Source organism: Puma concolor, chromosome D2 (assembly GCF_028749965.1).
Source record: "Puma concolor isolate L17-30 chromosome D2, mPumCon1.1.hap2, whole genome shotgun sequence".
Classification (NCBI taxonomy): Eukaryota; Metazoa; Chordata; class Mammalia; order Carnivora; family Felidae; genus Puma; species Puma concolor.
In genome coordinates, this window is record NC_141677.1 from 35333543 (window position 1) to 35354097 (window position 20555).

General features: G+C 44.6%; 1 protein-coding gene across 6 annotated transcripts in view; it reads right to left on the minus strand.

Moving 5' to 3' along the window:
* Positions 1–20555, minus strand: part of CAMK2G (calcium/calmodulin dependent protein kinase II gamma) — a 122648-nt gene that overhangs the window by 88443 nt on the left and 13650 nt on the right. The gene's annotated exons all lie outside the window — the stretch shown is intronic.

A 20555-nucleotide genomic window follows, 5' to 3' on the forward strand; every position in this document is an offset into this window, starting at 1 on the left:
CGGTCAAAGCTTAACTCCGATACACTTGGGCAGATGAAGTTTGAAGTGGAAAATCTCATCTTGCATGAGGACTATAGTGCTGACACTCTTGCTCACCACAATGATATCGGTGAGTAGAAAACCCTTATCTGCCATAATGATGATGGTTGGAGGAAGAGGGGTCCAAAAAGAGAACCAAGTGGGAGGTTGAGGTTGTAGGGCAACTGAAAAGCCTACTTTATATAACAAAAGGACATATGTGAAGGGCCTGCTGCTCCTCTGCAGAGTCTTTAAATTTTCAAACATTTAGCCTCCTATGGATGGCAGTGACCCTGTGGGCATATGGCTTGGGCTGGGAGGCCCCTTCTTTTGTTGGATACAACCTCTGCCTGTCCCAGGATCTGCAACTTAGAGCATTGGGCTGAATTCAGCTCATCTACATCAGCCAGGGCTGTTCACAGAAAACAACCATATGGCTGTATACAGCGGCTCTGGCTGGCCAAGCTCTTGTTAGCAGCTGTAACAAAGCCCTTGAGACATGGGACAGGGGAGACTTGTTTCAGGTAATAAGCTACAGGCAGACTTTCCAGGATGATCTCTGACCCTAACCGATTTAGGGATAGACAGCCAGTCCTTCAGCATTTGGAGGCGAAACATGGTGACCAACTGACCAGGTGGAGATCTTTCCCCCTGACCTCTCCTGCTTCCCTCCTCCGCCAGCCTTGCTGAAGATCAGATCCAACACAGGCCAGTGTGCACAGCCATCCAGGTCCATACAAACCATCTGTTTGCCCCCATCGTATGGTGATGCTCATTTTGGCACAAGCTGTGAGATCACTGGTTTTGGAAAAGAGAATACCAGTAAGTGACATTTGGGGCTGGCTGAGAGGGTTCTGAGGGAGTGTTGTAACCTGGAAGTGAACTCAACTTGATCAAGAGAGGACCGTAGAGATAGAGATGGGAGCGTTGTGGAGGTAGCAGACGGGTCCAGGGATGGAGTAGGGAGCACTGTTTAGGGAGTAATGGGCCATAAAGGTAAATAGATGGGGGGTGAGGGGCTATACATGGAGTAAAGGCTCAGATTTGGGTGGAAATGAATAAAGGTTTTCCCTGGTGAGGACACTTTTTGGTCCTCACTCCAGCAGAGAGTCCCAGTGGAAAGACTAGACATATACAGCTTAATGTAAACTTCTTGTTTCCTCCCTCCAGCTGACTATCTCTATCCAGAGCAGCTGAAAATGACTTCTGTGAAGCTGATTTCCTACCAGGAGTGTCAGCAGCCCCACTACTACGGCTCTGAAATCACCACCAAAATGCTGTGTGCTGCTGACCCACAATGGGAAACAGATTCCTGCCAGGTGAGAGTTCTAGCTTCTCTCCTTGTCACCCCCAAACCTCCCCAGGGCTCCTGGGCCTGTACCTGCCAGCTTTGGGGAGCCTCTGTCCAACCAAAGCCCTAAGAAGCCAGTATTAGGAGCTTAGGTCTTAGACAGTTTAAACTAACCCTTATATGTTTCCCAAACATTTGCTGTGAGCCTGGCTCTGTGCTAGACACTTTGCACTGGGGAGGGAAAGAAATAAGACCACAAGAAAGAGGAAAACAATAGAAAACAATACAACTCAGTGCTCAGGGTGTGGTATGAATTGTAAATGATTAGATGTTTGGGAGCAGAAGGTGAGTGCCAACTGGAGGAAAGGCTTTAAAGAGAATGTGACTCTGCAGGGATTTGAGGAGGTCTAGGGAAGAAAGGAAAATGTTCCAGTTGAAAGATACAAAAATGGGTGAACATGGCATAGTCCAGGATGGGGAGGAAAAGGATCTGAGAATGTAGATGGAATTGTGGCAGATAGCAGGGCTTTGAAAAACAAGCAGAGCATTTTAAACTTTATGTGGTAGAAAGTGGGGAGTCACTAAGGATTTTGACTCTAAGAAACTCTCCCTTCTCTCTCTCTTGCATATGATTGGGTGATTGGATCAGATGGCCCCCTCCTCACTTCTCTCTGGGCTCACCTTTTGTGTCTTTGGCTTAACAGGGAGACTCTGGGGGCCCTCTGGTCTGCTCTATCCACGGCCGCCTGACTCTGACTGGGATTGTGAGCTGGGGCAGCGGATGTGCCATGAAGGACAAGCCAGGCGTCTACACAAGAGTCTCAGGCTTCCTGCCTTGGATCCAAAGGCACACTGGGGAGCAGAATGGCCTAGACCTCTGAGGCTCCCCAGGGAGCCAAGGGAAGAGAAGGGTACCACCCACTCCCATGCTGTCGTTTTTGCAGTAGAACCATCTGCATCAGCTATATATAAGGAAGAAACTGAGGAAGATAGGCTCTGCAGAGATGGTTTTGCATGTGCCACCTGCCAGGGTGAGCAACAATAGCTTTATCCTTAGATACAGGCCTGGGTGCTGAGTGCCCAGATCCCCTGCGGCCAGGATGGAGGGCTCGTTCTGACCCAGGATGGTATTGACCAGTAGTTTGTCTTTTTCGGAACTAAAGCCTCCTGGAGTTAAAAATGCCATTTCCTGTGCACAGCTAGAAGGAGAGCCAGCTCCCCCAACAGTGGGCATTCATGAGGCCCACTGTTGGGGAAAGGAACAATTGCTCAATTAGGAAGTAGAACAGAACTGAGGTCTTTTGAGTGAGCTCGGCCACTGTGGAACAGTGGTTTGGGGAGTGGAGACACTAATGACTTAGGGAAGGGCTCTCACATTCCATGAATGTATCAGGAAATATTATATATGTGTATGTATGTTTGCACACCCGTGCACAGGCTGTGTCAGTGTGAATGAGTAACAACTGGTATTCCTGTGTCTGACTGCAAGTCTAGATATTTCCCTAAACTGAATGGACTATGATGCCACATAGAATGGTCTGTCTGGAGAGGTCATGGACTCCTATGTCCTTTTGAGTCTCTCATGTGATGCCTATGAATGTATCATTCTGGGGCATGGCCCGTGACCAGCACTAAATTTTCAGTTTCACTTTTACATAGATGTTCTTTCTTGGCCAGTTATTCCTTCTGACCTTTCAGTTGAGTCTATCCAATCCTCACTGGGTGAAGTGAGGACCACTCCTATACACTGAATATTTAATAATTATATTCTGCTATTTTTATTTATATCTATTTTTGTAATTTTGAATAAATATGATCAAAAAATGTGATTTTTCTGAAGACTTTGGTTCTTTCTTGGTACTTGTTTGGGAGGAAGTTGGGGAGCATAAAAAGTGGAAAATGATGATGGTGGCATATATCTCAGAGTTCCTTGGGGGCTGAATCTCCGGACTTAATGGCACTTTGAGAAGTAGAGGCTAGAAGAATTGTAGAATAGGTCCTGCATAGCATGTAAGGTACAGCCTAGTGTGCAGATTGGATGTCTGCCCTCAATTCCCTCCTTAGCCTGATGCCTTTGTACAACGCACATCTTGTATGGCTGTACACAGTGATCCTCTAGGATAAGTCCCACCACATTCTCTTTACTCTGCCCATAACAATCCTGGGGTTGACCTCAACCTAGGAGAACACTGGCATGAGTGAAAACTGCTGATTCAAAACCCAGTCTGGCTTGGGTCTGTGTCATTCAGGGAATAGAAAACAATTTCCCATCATCTGTGTGAGGGGCTGGTGCTGAGTTTTCTCAGTGTGTTAATGAAGCTCATGACCAGTCACTGCTATCCCTAGTATCAGAGGACCCAGAATCTAAACCTAGGTGGTATCCTAATAGAGGTGACCACATATTTTGAACCAAACATCAGTTTCTGAAGAAGTGGGGAGATATAGTTGGATGCTAAAGTGTTGGGATTTCCAACCTATGTTAATGGTTTTTAGCAGTGTTTCTTAACCAAGTCACATGAAAACCTTTTAAAAAATACATATATGACCATGCCCCCCCCCCCCCCCCCCAGACATTGTGATTGTGATTCAGGTCAGGACTGGTGCCAGGGCTTGTGATGTTAGAAAAGTTTCCCAGGTGTTTCTTATAAGAACTCCTGATTGAAATCCTTTGGGGACAACTGGCCAGATTATGTGAAGGGCTCAGTAAATTCAAGATTTGTCAGCATGCATTCTCTGCATGAGCAATCAGTTTTCTGAGTGGGGTTTGGGGGTGCAAGGTCTCCTGGGCTTCCTGTTCAGAGGTTTCCTAGATCATGGGCCTCTGGAGGTCAGGGTCCCAGAGTATTTCATTTTTAGTCCCTCTAATCTGGCATGTTTGATACAGTGGTTCAGAGCATGGGTTACAGAGTCAAGTGGTCTGGACTAGAACCCTGGCTCTGACACTAGCTGTGTGACAAGGGAAAGACTCTTAACCTCTCTGTGCCCCAGTTTCCCCATCTGAAAAAAAGAGATCGTAATATCTACCTCCCAAGAATGTTATAAGGATTCGTGAGTTCACAAATTTCTTAGTATAATCCTGGCACCTAATAAAGGCACAAAAATGATGGCTTATACTATAAAACTATAGATTGAGTGGGAGTCCCCTCTCTTCCACCCGAGAACTGCATTTGTGGGTTTTGTGGGAGCTGAAACTTGCCAGGAAAGAAAAGGCATGATGTGAAGCTAAGGGACCCAGCCCAGGCTGAGTTGCTTCTCAGCCTCTGCATTTCCCCTGAGGGGCCAAGAAAGATCTTGTTCCAACATGAGCAGCTCCAGCATCTGGGCTCACAGACACTGAAAACAGGAAGTGTGAGCCCCACTGGTGGGATTGAGCAATGACACTGCTCTTTTCAGACCATTTCCCAGCCACCACCCTGACCTGACTCCCCCCTTCCCCTGCCAGCTACTATCTCTTCCCTAATCTCTCTCTCAGGACTATCAGGAACAGCCACTTCTCCAGCAACCAGTTTCAGGGTTCCATATATTAACCTGTCACTCACCTTAGGGACTGCCTTCTTCTAGTCCTCACTATGTATTAGACACTGTTTTGTTTTTTAATTTTTTAATGTTTACTTTTGAGAGAGAGAGAGACACGGAGTGTAAGCAGGGGAGGGGCAGAGAGAGAGGGAGACACAGAATCTGAAGCAGGCTCCAGGCTCCGAGCTGTCAGCACAGACCCCTATGCTGGGCTTGAACTCACAGACTGCGAGATCATGACCTGAGCCCAAGTCGGACGCTTAACTGACTGAGCCACCCAGGCGCCCCTTGTTTTGTTTTTTAAAGTAAGTTCTATGGTCAACATAGGGCTTGAACTCATGCCCCGAGATCAAGAGTCACATGCTCTACTGACTGAGCCACCCAAGCACCCCTGTATTGCACACTGTGTCTGGTTTAATCCTTACAACAGTCCTGTGAGGAAGGTGCTATCATTGCCCCTATTTTACAGTAGAGAAAGTGGAAACACAGAGGGAGACTTGCCGGAGGCATCACAGCTGGTAAGTGGCAGAGACAGGATTCAGCTGGCTTCCTATGACCTCCTGGCAGGGCCCAGCCTGGGAAAAGGAGAGCAGCCCCCTTTCAAGCTCCCTACTTCGGAGATGCTGGGGTTTCCAGGCTAAGTGTATTAGTATTTCCACCCCTGTCTATATTATAACTCTTTTCTCTTAAAAGATTCCCAGGTCAAATGAGGAGACCACACTCAGCCACTAGTTTCAAAGTAAAATTTCACTCTTCTCAGCTAACCTCATCCTTCTTTTTTCTGAAACCTGATTTCATTGAAGTGGTTTCCGTTTACACCAGAAGCCCTCCTTCTGAAATATTCTGTGGCCCGTTCTATTAGGAGGACTCAACTTGATTTCCACTTATGCTCTGCCTTTCCCAAGCCAACCCCCTACACCACACCCCTCATCTGCTCCTCCACACTCACCCCACACTCACCCCCAGTGTGTCCATCTTCCTCCCCAGCAGCAAACATTTGAACCTTCCCTTTGAATCAGATACAGTGGGAGAAGTTGCTGAGGTGCTTTTTATTTTTTTTTTTTTAAATTTTTTTTAACGTTTATTTATTTTTTTGGGACAGAGAGAGACAGAGCATGAACGGGGGAGGGGCAGAGAGAGAGGGAGACACAGAATCGGAAACAGGCTCCAGGCTCCGAGCCACCAGCCCAGAGCCCGACACGGGGCTCGAACTCACGGAGCGCGAGATCGTGACCTGGCTGAAGTCGGCCGCTTAACCGACTGCGCCACCCAGGCGCCCCTGCTGAGGTGCTTTTTAAATAACAATACTATAGAGGCACCTGTTAAGCGTCTGACTCTTGATTAGGCTCAGGTCATGATCTCATGGTCATGATCTCACAGTTGTGAGATCAAGCTGAGCCCCCTGTGGGGCTCCCCATCCCCCACCCCAGCACTGGATGTGGAGCCTGCTTAACATTCTCTTTCTTTCTTCCTATCCCTCTGCCCCTCCCTAGCTTGCACAGCTCAGGTGCTCATGCATGCTCTCTCTTAAAAAAAAACAAAAAACAAAAAAACCTCAAACAAGTAAACCAAACAAAAGCCACAAATAAAATAATAAAAAAATAAATAATAGTACTATTTAATTTTTTTTTTTTAACATTTACTAATTTTTCAGAGACAGAGCGTGAGCAGAGAAGGGGAGAGAGAGGGAGACACAGCATCTGAAGCAGGCTACAGGCTCTGGGTTGTCAGCACAGAGCCCAATGCGGGCTCAAACTCACAAACTGGTGAGATCATGACCTGAGCCAAAGTGGGATGCTTAACTGACTGAGCCACTCAGGCGCCCCAAAATGTGTTTTTAAATTTATTTTTGAGAGAGAGAGAGAGCGTGAACTGGGGAGGTGCAGAGAGAGAGGGAGACACAGAATCTGAAGCAGGCTCCAGGCTCTGAGCTGTCAGCACAGAGTCCGATGCAGGGCTTGAACTCACTAGCCGAGAGATCGTGACTTGAGCTGAAGTCAGATGCTTAACCAGCTGAGCCACCCAGGTGCCCCATAACAGTAGTATTGAGATATAATTCACATACTATACAATTCACCCCTTAAAATGTACAACTTAATGATTTTTATATTCAGAGCTGTGCAACCATCACCATAATCAATTCTAGAACATTTTTATCACCTCAAAAAGAAACCCCATGCTCGTTAGCAGTCACTCCCTTTTTCTCTCCATCTCCTCAATCCCCTAATCTAGGTCTGTCTCTGTGGGTTTGCCTATGCTGGGCATTTCATATATATAGAATCATATAATATGTGGTCTTTTGTGAGAGACTTTTTTTTCCCAGATTTTTGTTTTTAAGTAATCTCTACACCCGAAGTGGTGCTTGAACTCACAACCCCGAGATCAAAAGTCACATGCTCTACTGACTGAGCCAGCCAGGTACCCCTTTTGTGACTGATTTCTTTTGCTTGCCATAATGTTTTCCACTTCCATCAATGTTGTAGCATGTATCAGGACTGTTGCTGAGCTTTAATTTTTTTAATGTTTGTTTATTTTTTTTGAGAGAGAGAGTGAGCACGAGCGGGGGAGGGTTAGAGAGAGGGAGACAAAGAATCCAAAGCAGGCTCTAGGCTCTGAGCTGTCAGCACAGAGCCTGACGTGGGGCTTGAACTCATGAACTGGGAGATCATGACTTGAGCCGAAGTCGACCACTTAACCCACTGAGCCATCCAGGTGCCCTGTTGCTGAGTTTTAAATAGAAAATTGGGAGAAAAGATAGTCTAGGGCCCCCTGACCTTGCAGTCCCATTGGCAGTCATTCAACAACCTTTAAAAAAAAATTAGTACCTGGACACCAGACATTGTTTTAGATGCTGGGGATACAAGAATGAGTGGGACATAGTCTTAGTCCTCAAGGAGCTCACAGCTTTGTGAAAGAGACAGAACCAAGACTGCAGTTCAACGTGATAAATGCTATAATAAAAGTATGTATAAAGTATATGGAACAATGATGAGGAAACAATTCTGCCTTGGGAAGTCAAGGAAGACTTTATAGAGGAGGTGATATTTTACCTGGGCCTATAAAAATGCAAAGAAGTTTGCCAAACAAGGAGGAGAAAGGCATTCTATGTATAGGGAGAATCGTGAAGACATGAAAAGGCAAGGCATTCTCAAGAAATGATGAATAGGGGCACCTGGTTGGCTTAGTTGGTGGAGCATGTGACTCTTGATCTTGGGGTCATGAGTTCAAGCCCCATGTTTGGTATAGAGATTACTTTAAAAAAGGGAAGAAATGATAAATAAATCACTGCAGTAGACAGAAGAGTTTGAGGGTTGGCAATGAGTAGGCAGAGGGCTGGTGGGGGCATGGGGGGAAGGAGCTAGTTGGATCCAGTTGGTGAGGACCCTTAAGCAGGGTTGATAATCAGAAATAGCTGTTTGAAGATCCCTTCCATGTGGCCTCCTGCTACCCAGCCTCTTTCCACTTCATGATCCAGCAACCATAGGGCATAGGGCCTCTGACACCCCTCCCTCCTTTAGCTACCATCCATGTGTTGGGGCTCTGAAGTCCTACTAGTTAAATATTTTGAACATCACCTCTTGCCCTCAAATACTATTTTTCAAAAATCTAAAAAGTTAATTAAGGTCAAGGAGCCATAAGAAGTTTTTTTTCCCCTTAACTAAAATTTTCTACCCAATTATAAAAGTAACTATAAAAGTAAAATGCTTCCATAGCATTCCATAGTTGCTGTTAACGTCTCTGGTTTCTTGGGTTTCCTTTGCAATCAACCTCCTCTACTTGGCCCTGAATATTGGGTTCCTTAAGTTCTCATTCTAGAGTTTCTCCTGTTCCCAACTTTCTCTCACACAGTTTCATTCACACACAGGCTTAAATTACCACCAATAAACAGTTGACTTATAAATGCTTATACCCAGCCAGACCTACCCTCATTTTCTGCTACTTTACACCCCCTTTTGGTTGTCACACATAGGGCACCTCAAACAACCTGCCCCAAATTGGTCCTGTCTTCAGGCCCCAACCTGATGAACTTCTTCCATCACCCTCTGTCTCAAGGGATGGCACCACCTCGATTCACATCCAGAAACCTAGGAGCCATCTCAATGCTTTTCTCCTCTTGCTCCCCTCATCCCATCCTGGCAATTTGCTTCATAGCCCTTGAAGTCATCCATTTCTCTCCATTTACAGCACCACCATTTCTTGAGCCTAAGTCACCATCAGCTCCTGCAAGGACTGCCACAATAGCTTCCCAACTGGCCTCCCCCATTGACTCTTTTTCCCCCTCCACTCTCTCCCACACCCCACCAATTCATTCTGGAGAAATCTTTTGAAAATGCAAGTGTGCCTAATGACTCCCATTGTTCCTGGCTGGCTGGTTTGGGCAGTGTCTGGCCCCTACTTCCTCTCTAGCTCCACCTGGCACCACCCTCTCCCAGTCTTGCTCTACTCAACCATTCTCTTACTCATCAGTCTCTCTCTTACCACAGGGCCCTTGTTCATGATGTTTCTTCTGCCTCGGACTTTCTTGGACTAGTTAAATTCTTCCTTGTGCTTCAGAGATCATTTCTTCAAGGAAGTCTTTCCTGGACTGCCTATAACTGTATAAGATCCCTCTATTTTGTCTATAATCTCATGGTAACAAGTACCACCTCTTTGACGCACTTGTAACTGCTGCAATTTTACCTTTACTGCATCATTCATTATTTGATTAATGTTTGCTTTTCCCCACCAAATTGTAACTTCCATGAGAGGTGATGTGTTTTTGATCACTACTATATCCCCAGCACTTAGCACAATGTCTAGAATATAGCAGATATTTAATAAATATTTATCGAATGAATGCATTCTGATGTATTTATTTCCTTTTTAAAATATTTGCTTCTTTTTTACATAGTTGTGTTCACATTCTATACATAATTTTGTATCTTGCTCTTTTCTTTTGACTACTTTGTCATAAGCCTTTTCTTGGGGTGTTACAAATTTCTCTAAGCGTTGTATGTACTATGTAGTTAATAACACTCATCCAACCTACCTTTCTGGTTTCAGGCATCATAGATAAAGTATGTGAAAGTTCTTTGTAAACTGCACGCACATATGAGGCAGTATTATTTGCATTTAAAAGGAAATGTGGGTAAAGTTTGTTTTGTCTCTGGTGCCCTCTCTACCCTTGCCTTTATACCTCCTTTCCTTGGGCACCCATGCGTGTGTGTGTGTGTGTGTGTGTGTGTGTGTGTGCCCTTGTTCTGCCTGATCACCTAGTTAATCTAAAATAACTCATTAACTTTAATATGCTACCAGCCCAAGGATGTTTGCATTTTTTAAAAGGACTTTTAAAGAAGGACACTCAAGGCAAGTTGATGAAGTCTGGGGCCTGGGCAAGGACTCAAGATATTCATTGATTCATTGATTTATTTTTCATTCATTTATTTAACAAACATTTACTGAGAGTTGGTTGTAGGCCTGGCACTGTACTGTGTACTGGGTATGGAGATAAAAGCCCCAGTCTCAGCTTCAGCGGAATAAAAGTCAAGTGGAAAAACAGATAAGCAGATGAATGGAGTACAGTGAGAGTGAAACTATGAGTCAGATGTGCAAATGGGCATGGATGGCTAAGAGTGGAGTCTTGGAGGGCAAATACAGAAGGGAGAAATGACAATCTGAGCAGAGGAAACAGCATGTGCAAAGGTAAAGAGGAAGGAGAAAGCAAGGAGCACTCAAAGAACTGCAGGTGGTTCAAGTGGATGGGGTATAAAGCCAATTCTGTAGAGGTGATTTGTCTGCCGGGATTGGTGAGAGCTGGCACCTAAGGTCCTAGGTGACCATGCCTGCCACAGAAAGGACTTTGGACTTCATAATGATGGAGAATCATTAAAAAGTTTGGGGCGTGTGGCAACAGTGTTAAAGATTAATTAAAAGAAGATTCTTGGGCCTAGATGATATTATGAGCAGGGAAAACCAGTTCAGAGACCACTTAACTGAGCTTGGTGGGAACTGAAAAAGGTCTGAACCAGGGCAGCGACAGTGGGGTGTGAAGAGAGGGTGCAGGTATGGGAGATTTTGTGAAGATAGGATTGACTTGGTGCCTGGGTCGGGGGTGAAAGAAGGTATCATTTGGCTTAGCCTCCTGCCTTTAGACAGATAAGATACTGTATACTTTTACAGCTGACGTTCTACCATAAGTGATTTCCCTAAAGCCATATCTACCAGGCACATGAACAAACTAGAGTTATTTCTGGTAGAATTTGGGGGATCAGTATCTACAGGGCAAGCTAGACCTGCTGATGGCCTCTGTGACTCTGTCCAAACCTGCAGGGGTAAATACCCCAAATCTGCTTAGCCTTGTGACTGAGGTTCTGACTCTAGAAACTTTTCCCAAACCTTCCAGTCCTGTGATTTACTGTCAGTGAGTTAGTAGATGGGCCTGTACTATGTATAAAGGGATCAGCAGACTGGATCTAGCTATTTGCCTTCTGGCTTCCTAAAACTGAGACGTGACTTCTGGTGTTTGAGCAGGTCATGTGAACTTAGCACATAACCAAATTCTGCATGCAGAGTGTGAAAATAAAGTGGATTTTGTAAGAACTTTGGCTGGTTGGGTTCTCAGCCCTTACATCCCCTTGCCAGTTATGGCCTGTCAGTTGCCCTTAATTTTTCACTCTCTTTTAATAAAAGGACAGGGAATGACTTTCCTCTCTCACCTGGCTCTTCTCATCTTTGCTGTTTTGGTTTCTTTAGCTCTCCTCTCCAGAGCATGTGTATAAGCTGAGGTCAATACCACTGACGAACAAGACTCTATAGCCTCAGCTTGGCTTTCCCCCTAATTACTTTGGTGACAAGGGTGACCTCAGATTTTCTCTTATTACTCACTATACCTGCATAGCTTTTACTATCACAGGCTGTGAGGCTCCGCCAGGGAAGCTCTAAGCCCTTGAGTCCCAGTGGGGCTGGATGTATATGTGGAGTTAACAGCTATTGATCATATCATTTTTATTTTCCACTGGAATTTGCCACCACGGAGACTGGCCATGAAGAGCTCTTAGATTTATCCCAGGATGCCCCTGTGGTGAGCTTACCAGAAGTCCTTCCCTAACAGCCCCTCTGTAGTCCCCTCAAGTCAAGAGTCTCTTGGCCAGTTGCCTTAGCCCTTTCTTTCTCCTTGGCTAGACTCTTTCATGGCTGAGAGAATCAGGAGAAAGGATGGATAGAGACACATGGTGAGATCAACACTTTGCTTAAAACGTCAATCTGAAGTGATGGTTCTCCAGGGTACCTGGCTGGCTCAGTCAGTGGAGCATGAGACTCTTGATCTCTGGGTCATGAGTTTAAGTTCAAGCCCCCAAGTTGGGCATAGAGCTTACAACAAACAAACAAACAAACAAACAAATAAATAAAATAAAGTGGTGGCCCTCCAAGTATTCTCAAATCAGCAACTTGAGTATCACCTGGCACTTGTTAGAAATGCAAATTATCAGGCTCCACCCCAGACCAACTGATTCAGAAATTCTATAAGTGCAACCAAACAATCTGTGTTTTAAGAAGCCCTGCAGGTGATTCTGTTACATACTCAGGTACCAGAATCACTGACTTAAGGCATTGATTCTCAGACTTCAGCATGAACCAAAACCTCCTGGGGAGCTTGTTAACCATAATCTGGTTAAACAAAACTGGATTGGTGTCTGAGAAACTATTTTTAGCAAGGTCCCTAGGTGATTCTGATATTCATCAAAGATTGAGAATCATTGATCTAAGGAATTCATCTTATCAATTAGCTGAGTCTTTTGGGGAAGGAGCAGACAGAAGGCTGTGGAAATGTCTCTCCAAGTTCCAAATGCCACCTGCATCTGACCCTCTGAGGAGCTTGTTAGAAGAATAGGATATAAGTATCTAATGTATTGAACCAGACTCTCTAGGCCTTAGCCCGTGGCGTTTACATTCAGAGTTCTCTAGGTAGCTCTTATGCATGTGAAAGTTTGATAACCCTGGAGCAACATGTAGACAGGTGTTCTCAATGACAGTATGCACAGTAGAATCACTTGGGGGAACTTTAATAATGACATACCTGAGAGCCTGCTTTAATAGGTATGGGCCAGGGCTTCAACATTTTTTACAAGTCTTCCCCCTCCCCCACTCCCATCCTCACGCCACCTACCACACCCAAGTGATTTTAATGTATAGTTAGGGTTAAACCAAAGGCTAATGCAGACCTGGGAAGGGTCAGGAAAGAGGAGAAAGCGATGGAATGCCAAGGAAACAGTTGGTGGAAGCCTGTGGGGGGAATTAGTTATAAATGTCAAGTTGGAAATCTACAGGAGATAGAAAGGTGGAAGCAGCCTCAGGTGGAAGATTGAGTAGGTTGGCTTGAGTGGTATGGAGCTTGGTGAATGAAAAGGGTTAGCTTATGAGTTTCCTATTGCTGCTGCAACAAATCACCACAATTTAGTGATTTAAAATACCACAAGGGCACCTGGGTAGCTCACTTGGTTAAGTGTCCAACTCTTGATTTCAGCTCAGGTCATGATCTCAGTTCATGTGGGGCTCTGTGCTGACAGTGAGGAGCCTGCTTAGGATTCTCTCTCTCCCTATCTCTCTGCCCTTCCCCTGCTTGTGTGCACACACTTGTGCTCTCTCTTTATCTCTCAAAATAAATAAACATTAACAAACATAAAATAACACAAATGTATTATTTTTATAGCTCTTGAGGTCAGAAATCCAAAATGGATCAGCAGGGCTGCATTCCTTCTGGAGGCTCTGGGGAGTAGAATCCACTTCTTTGCCTTATCTAGCTTCTAGAGGCTCCCTACATTCCCTGGCTCATGAATCCACATCATCACATCTCCTTTAAGTCTGACCCTCCTGTTTCCCTCTTATAAGGATCCCCTTGTAAGAGATCCAGATCTCTTAAAAATCTAGAATAATCTCTCCATCTCAAAATCCTTAACTTAATCACATCTGTGAAGTTCCTTTTGCCGTGTAATTAACATATTCACAGATTCCAGGGATTAAGATGTGGATATATTTTTTAAAATGTTTATTTATTTATTTTGAGAGAGGGGGGTACAGACAGAGAGGGAGAGAGAGAGAATCCAAAGCCGGAACCAAGGTCAGCACAGAGCCTGATGTGGGACTCGATCTCATGTGCCATGAGATCATGACCTGAGCTGAAATCAAGAGTCAGATGCTTAACCAACTGAGCTACCCAGACCCCTCAAGAGGTGGATACTCTTGAAGGTCATTATTCAGCCTACTACAGTCTGCCCTCCAGACCCCAAAGATTCACATTTATCTCATATACAAAATATACTCACATACCTATTCCAACATCCCTCAAAATCTCAACCCATTAGAGCATCGACTCAGTCTAAAATATCATCTAAATCTCATCAGCTCAAAATCCTCAAATCTCATCATCTAAATATTCTAAATAAGACATGGGTGAGACATTGGATACAATCCATCCTGAGGACAATTTTCTCTCCATCTGTGAACCTACGAAATTCAAGAAACAAGTTATCTGCTTCCCAGGATGGGCGCTGAATACTAGTTATAGATATTCTCACTCAAAAAAAAAAAAAAAAAAAAAAAAGGGAGAAAAATGGAATAAAAAAGAAGTCACTGCTCCTAAGAAATTTCAAAATGTAGCTGGGCAAACTCCTTTAGGTTTCAAGGCCTGAGAATAATCCTGTGGCTTGAGACTCTGACATCTGGGCTTACCCCTCCTCTCTCAGTTGTTCTTCCTTTTTCTTGAATAATTTTATTTTATCATCTTGTTTCTTGCCTGTAGAATGTTGAGAGTCTGGCAACCTTCTTTCATTTTGTTTTTCTCTATCCCTTTTAATCCAAGTTGACAGTGTTTCTGCCAGTATAAAATTCACAAGAACCTTGTGGGTCTCCCATACATGTCATAGGCATTCACTCCATTAGACAAAAGTCTCCTCCATAGATTTTTTCCTAGATGACCCAACCTCTATTTCTGGATTCTTTTTTTTTAATGTTTGTTTATTATTTTGAGAGAGACAGAGCATGAGTGGAGGAGAGGCAGAAGAGAGGGAGACACAGAATCCAAAGCAGGCTCCAGGCTCTGAGCTGTCAGCACAGAGCCTGATGCAGGGCTAAAACTCACGGACTGCAAGATCATGACCTGAGCTGAAATTGGATGCTTAACTGACTGAGCCACATAGGCACCCCTATTTCTGGATTCTGCTGAGATGGTTGTGGGGATACATGAGTCACATGCCTAATATTTTCTAAGAATCCACTGAGAAAATGAATACTCTGACCTTTTGATCTTTCCAAGGCATTAACAAAAGGTTGTCTAGTCACACCTTTGGCTTTCTTTCCAGAGAATTCTTTCCTGACAGTGAATCTCCTAATTTTAGCATCCTTTCCAATCTGGATAGGCTGAGAATTTCCCAAATCATTACTCCTGCTTCCTTTCTTTTTCTTTCATTTTTATTTATTGGGGGGTGGGGAGAGGAGCAGAGGAGAGAGAGAGAGAGAGAGAGAGAGAGAGAGAGAGAGGGAATCCCAAGCAGGCTCCACATTCAGTGTGGAGCCTGACATGGGGCTTGATCCCACAACCCTAGGATCATGACCTGAGCTGAAATCAAGAGTCAGGCACTCAACTGACTGAGCCACCCAGTCACCTCCCCTTTTTGTTTATAGTGCTTCTCTCAATTTATCTCCTTCCTCTCACATGTTACTATAAAGACAAAAATAAGCCAGGTTGCACCTTCGATACTTTGCTTGGAAATATCCTAAGATAAATATCCAAGTTCACTCCTCACAAGTTCTGCTTTCTATATAACTAAAGGATGCAATTCAGGTAAGTTTTCCATCACTATATAACAAAGACCGCTCCCCTCCTTCCTCCAGTTTTCAATAAAATATTACTACCTTCTAACCCCTACCAGCATCACCTTTAATGTCCATATTATTACTAATATTCTGTTTATGATGATTTAGATATTCTCTAAAACTATATAGGTTTTCTCTACTGTGCTCCTCACTTAATTCTCATTCCTCATTAGCAGAATTTTCACCTTCTATAGTTCTACTAACAAGTCTGTTCAAGGGAACCTAGATTTTTTTCTATCACACTTAAAATTCTTCCATCCACTGCCTACCGCTCAATTCCAAAAGCCATTTGGCTTTTAAGGTATTTGTTACATCAGCACCCTCTCCCAGTATCAGAATCTGTATTAGTTTCCTACTGTTGCTGTAACAGAGGACCACCAACTTAATGGCTTAAAAGAAAACAGATGTATTATTTTATTGTTCTAGAGGTCAAAAGTCCAAAATGAGCCAGCAAGACTGGAGGTTCTGGGCAGAATCTGTTTCCTTGCCTTTTCCAGCTTCTAAGGGCTGACTATATTCCTTGGCTCTTGGTCCCATATCACTCTGACCTCTCTTTCCATCAAGACCTCCCCCCTTTTCACTCTGGTTCCTCATTTCCCTTTTGTAAGGACCTTTGTGATGGCATTGGGCCCACCTGAATAATCTAGGATAATCTCCCCATCTCAAGATCCTTAACTCAATCACATCTGCAAAGTCTCCTTTGCTATGTAAGGTAGAATTATAAGTCCTAGGGATTAGGATGTGGACATCTTTGGGAAGCCATTATTTAGCCTACTACAGTTAGTGCAGCTTAATAGGAGTGGAAATAGTTGTCAAGGCACAGTGAAAGTCATGCCAAGGTGAAGATTTCCAGTATAGAGTCCAGCCTCTCCCAGGGTTTGGTTGGTCACCTCTGGCCAGCTCCAGGAGGCCCCTGGCATGGTTGAAATGTTGGTCAGGCGCTGAGGCTACTTGTTGGGATCAGTATGCTCATTGGTGCTCCTCATGTCCTGGACTTTCTCCTCAACTCAGAGAGGAGAAGGGAAATAACATTTTTGAAGGCCCATAAAGTGCCTGGGACTTACCTCTGTCCTCTCAGGGAGGTTGTGGCTTTGCCTACTAAGGTACTAGGAGCTGAAGGCCAGGTTGGCTAACCAGCCATGGGTTCCCCATGGGTGGAGGGGAATGAGAAGGAGAAAGGAAAAGGTGTTAGATAAGGAAAGGAGCCTTAATTCTCTACCCTAAGTTCGTGCCCTTGGCCTAGAACTCCAAAGTCCTTCACAGAACAGTATGGGTTCTTAGCATCTAGGGTCAGATTGGTACACACCACAACCCCCAGTAGCTAATGTCCTTCCTGGGCAAGCAGATGTGTCATATCGGACAGCACCTCTTCCTTGCTGGCACCTGTATGGTGACTCAGACCCCCAGGTAAAGCCCTACCCCATGGGAAATGACTAAGCATTGAAGTTTGCTTCCTCTTAATGGGGAGGGAGGAGGAAGCTGGAAGCTGGGCCTGACCCTCCCCCTCCCTCAGATTTCTCAAGGTAGCAAGAAGGGGGGTGGGGCTTTGCAGGCGACAGTGCTCCTGGGGATGTCCCCTAGAGCGTCCAACTTCTGCTTTTATTCTGGGTATGTGTACGTATGTGCGTGCGTGTGTAGACAGTTTAGGAGACATGGAGGTGGTGACCATGCTGGGATCTACCAGATTTCTCCCTTGCTGTCATCTCTGTCATCTGCCATCTCCTGTCTTGCTGCCTTTGAAGAGGGTCAAAAGTTTGTTTCCTGTCCCGTTGCATCCATTTTCTTGAATATGGAAAGTAGGATTTGCAGAATGGGGAAGACTCATGCTGGTTGCCTGGACTGGAGTCCTAACAGTGGGATAGCACTTAAGAAAGCCCAGTACTAGATTACAAAGGCTCCATTTAAAGTGCATAGTTGGACATCAATGAAAGGCTGCATGGTACTATAGTGGCCTCTAGGAAGGAAGGCTAGGTAGCTGGAGGATGGGAAAGGAAGACTTACTCTTCTCCATATCTATATATATATCTATATATCTACATCTATATCTATCTATCTTCTTAAAAAATAGGTAATACCTTTATTTTTTTAAAAGTAAGCTCTTGGGGCGCCTGGGTGGCGCAGTCGGTTAAGCGTCTGACTTCAGCCAGGTCACGATCTCGCGGTCCGTGAGTTCGAGCCCCGCGTCAGGCTCTGGGCTGATGGCTCAGAGCCTGGAGCCTGTTTCTGATTCTGTGTCTCCCTCTCTCTCTGCCCCTCCCCCGTTCATGCTCTCTCTCTGTCCCAAAAATAAATAAAAAACGTTGAAAAAAAAAAAAAAAGTAAGCTCTATACCCAATGTGGAACTTGAACTCATGACCCAGAGATTAAGAGCTGTATGCTGTACTGACTGAGTCAGCCAGGTGCCCCATTCTCCATATACCTTTTGATAACTCAAATTTTGTTCCATTTTCAAATATTACCTATTCAAATGAAAAGAATAGTACATGGTTATCTGGAAAGGAGGAGAAAAAGAGAGGGCTTTTTTTTTTCCATATTAGTGCTGAAGCAGTTCATAAAGTTAGTTATTGATTGTGCAAACATTACAAAGTCCCTGTTGGACGTCAGGCACTGAGCTAGGTTCTGGATACTCTGCATAGGGCAACGTACTATCCCTTGCCTTATAGATATCTGAGTCAGGGGAGCAATTCAGATATCCAGCCAATGATCATGCAAGTGTCAGAAGCATGATGACAGGTAAGTAGAGAAACCAGGGAGTGCAAAGGAGGCTCTTCTGCCCTGACTTGGGAGGTGAAGCCTTCCTGGGCTTGGAGCTGCCCACATGGAGATTTGAAGTGTATGTAGCAAGTTAGCCAGGGGAAAGGAAGAGGGTACCAGGCAAAAGGAACAACATATGTGCACAAAGACCACAGGGGCCATAAAAATCTTGGCTGCTTACCTGGAATTGCAAGGAGTCAGTAGGTCTGGAGTGTTGAGTTTGGGGGTGATGTTGAAGAAATGAAGTTTGAGAGGGAAGGTCAAACATCAAGATGTTTTATAAGGCGGTTTAAGGTCAGTTAGCAGTCACTTTGAAACAGGTGTGGAGCCCTGAGGGACAGGGGTAAATAATAACCCACAGGTATTGGAATGTTCTTTTGTGCCAAGCACTGTGATCTTTTTACATAAATTATCTCATTTAATCCTCCCAGCAAGCCTGTGAACTATGTATTATCATTTTTCTCTATTTTATGAGGAAATTGAGGGTCAGAGAGGTTAAATTCAGCCAGAAATATTATAGGGTCCTATCGGAAATAACATAGATTCTAGGCATCCAGCTAGCCTAGGGCAGAACTGGAGTCTAACCCAGACATTCAGTTTGCTATGCTACCTCCTCATTCATATAGAGAAGTGGTTCTCAATAGAGGGAGGTGATTTTGCCCCTCTGAAGACATTTGGCAGTGTCTGGAAACAGTTTTGGTTGTCACAACTGGGGGGATGCTACTGGCATCTAGTGGGTAACTAACATCTTTCAATGCATAGGACAGGTACACCCAGCAAAGAATTATCCGGCCCCAAATGTCAATAGTGTCAGGATCAAGAAATCCTGAGATTGAGAATAATTCATAGAGGGCAGGCACAGGGAGGTAGCCAGAAGGTGAGTGTGAGACTTTTGGAAGAGACATTTTTAAAAAGGCCTTGAACATACTGTACTCACAGCAGCAAGAGGCAGGGGTCAGCCACAACAAAGCCTGCAATGGATTTGGCACATCCTTTTCCCAGTGTGCTCCTGCTTACTCCCAAGCACCAGCCTTAAAGCTCAGAGAAAGCCATTAATGAGTTATCCTAGAGTTACTCACTAACTCTGAAGAGTTTCCTGACACCTAACAGACCCAGGACTGCTAAGAGGTACTAGCCAAGATGGCCATTCCTCGCTAGCATATTGTGACAGGCCAGAGTCCTAGCTCTGGCCCTATTGACACGTGGTACCTGAGCCCAATGTTTTTTACCAATGTGTAATTTCAACGAATGATAACATTCAGCAGCCAGAGACCAGAGATACAAGAAGTATATTGGAAGTCCTTACTGCCTGAATCTGCTATTCTTATAAACCCCTTAGTATCCCTTCCACCTGGGTCAAGAGAGGACATTAGGTGGGTTAACTGCCTATTCACTGATTTAACACACCAGCCAGGAGTTTCACTTATCTTTATACCTTTATACTTTTATTTATTTATTTATTTTTTTTTTTTAAATTTTTTTTTTCAACGTTTATTTATTTTTGGGACAGAGAGAGACAGAGCATGAACGGGGGAGGGGCAGAGAGAGAGGGAGACACAGAATCGGAAACAGGCTCCGGGCTCTGAGCCATCAGCCCAGAGCCTGACGCGGGGCTCGAACTCGCGGACGGCAAGATCGTGACCTGGCTGAAGTCGGACGCTTAACCGACTGCGCCACCCAGGCGCCCCTATACTTTTATACCTTTATACTTTATACTCTAGAATGGGTGAATCTTTATAGGAGGCATATAAAAACTCATAGGATGAGGCAAAAGTTGCCTTAGTTTCCAGGATGTGTGTGTGTGTGTGTGTGTGTGTGTGTGTGTACTTGGATTCCTGAGTGCTTTAAATTTTGCATATGTCTTGATATCTGATCTCTAGCTGAACTTTTACCTGTTTCCCTCCTTGTTCTTGTCTGGTTCTCTGGTTTGACTCTTGACATAGGTGTTTCTCCTAATTGGGTTTTCTAGTAGGCCCTGTCCTTGTCCCAGGCCCACATCAGTCATCAGAGTCTTGCCTCAGTCTTCCTTATTCTAGTTTTTTGTCTTGCCCATAGTGTTATCCCTGAGAATAAGGAAAAACTATCCCTAGGACCTAGGCTCTAAAAGCTTTCAGGAAGATCCACC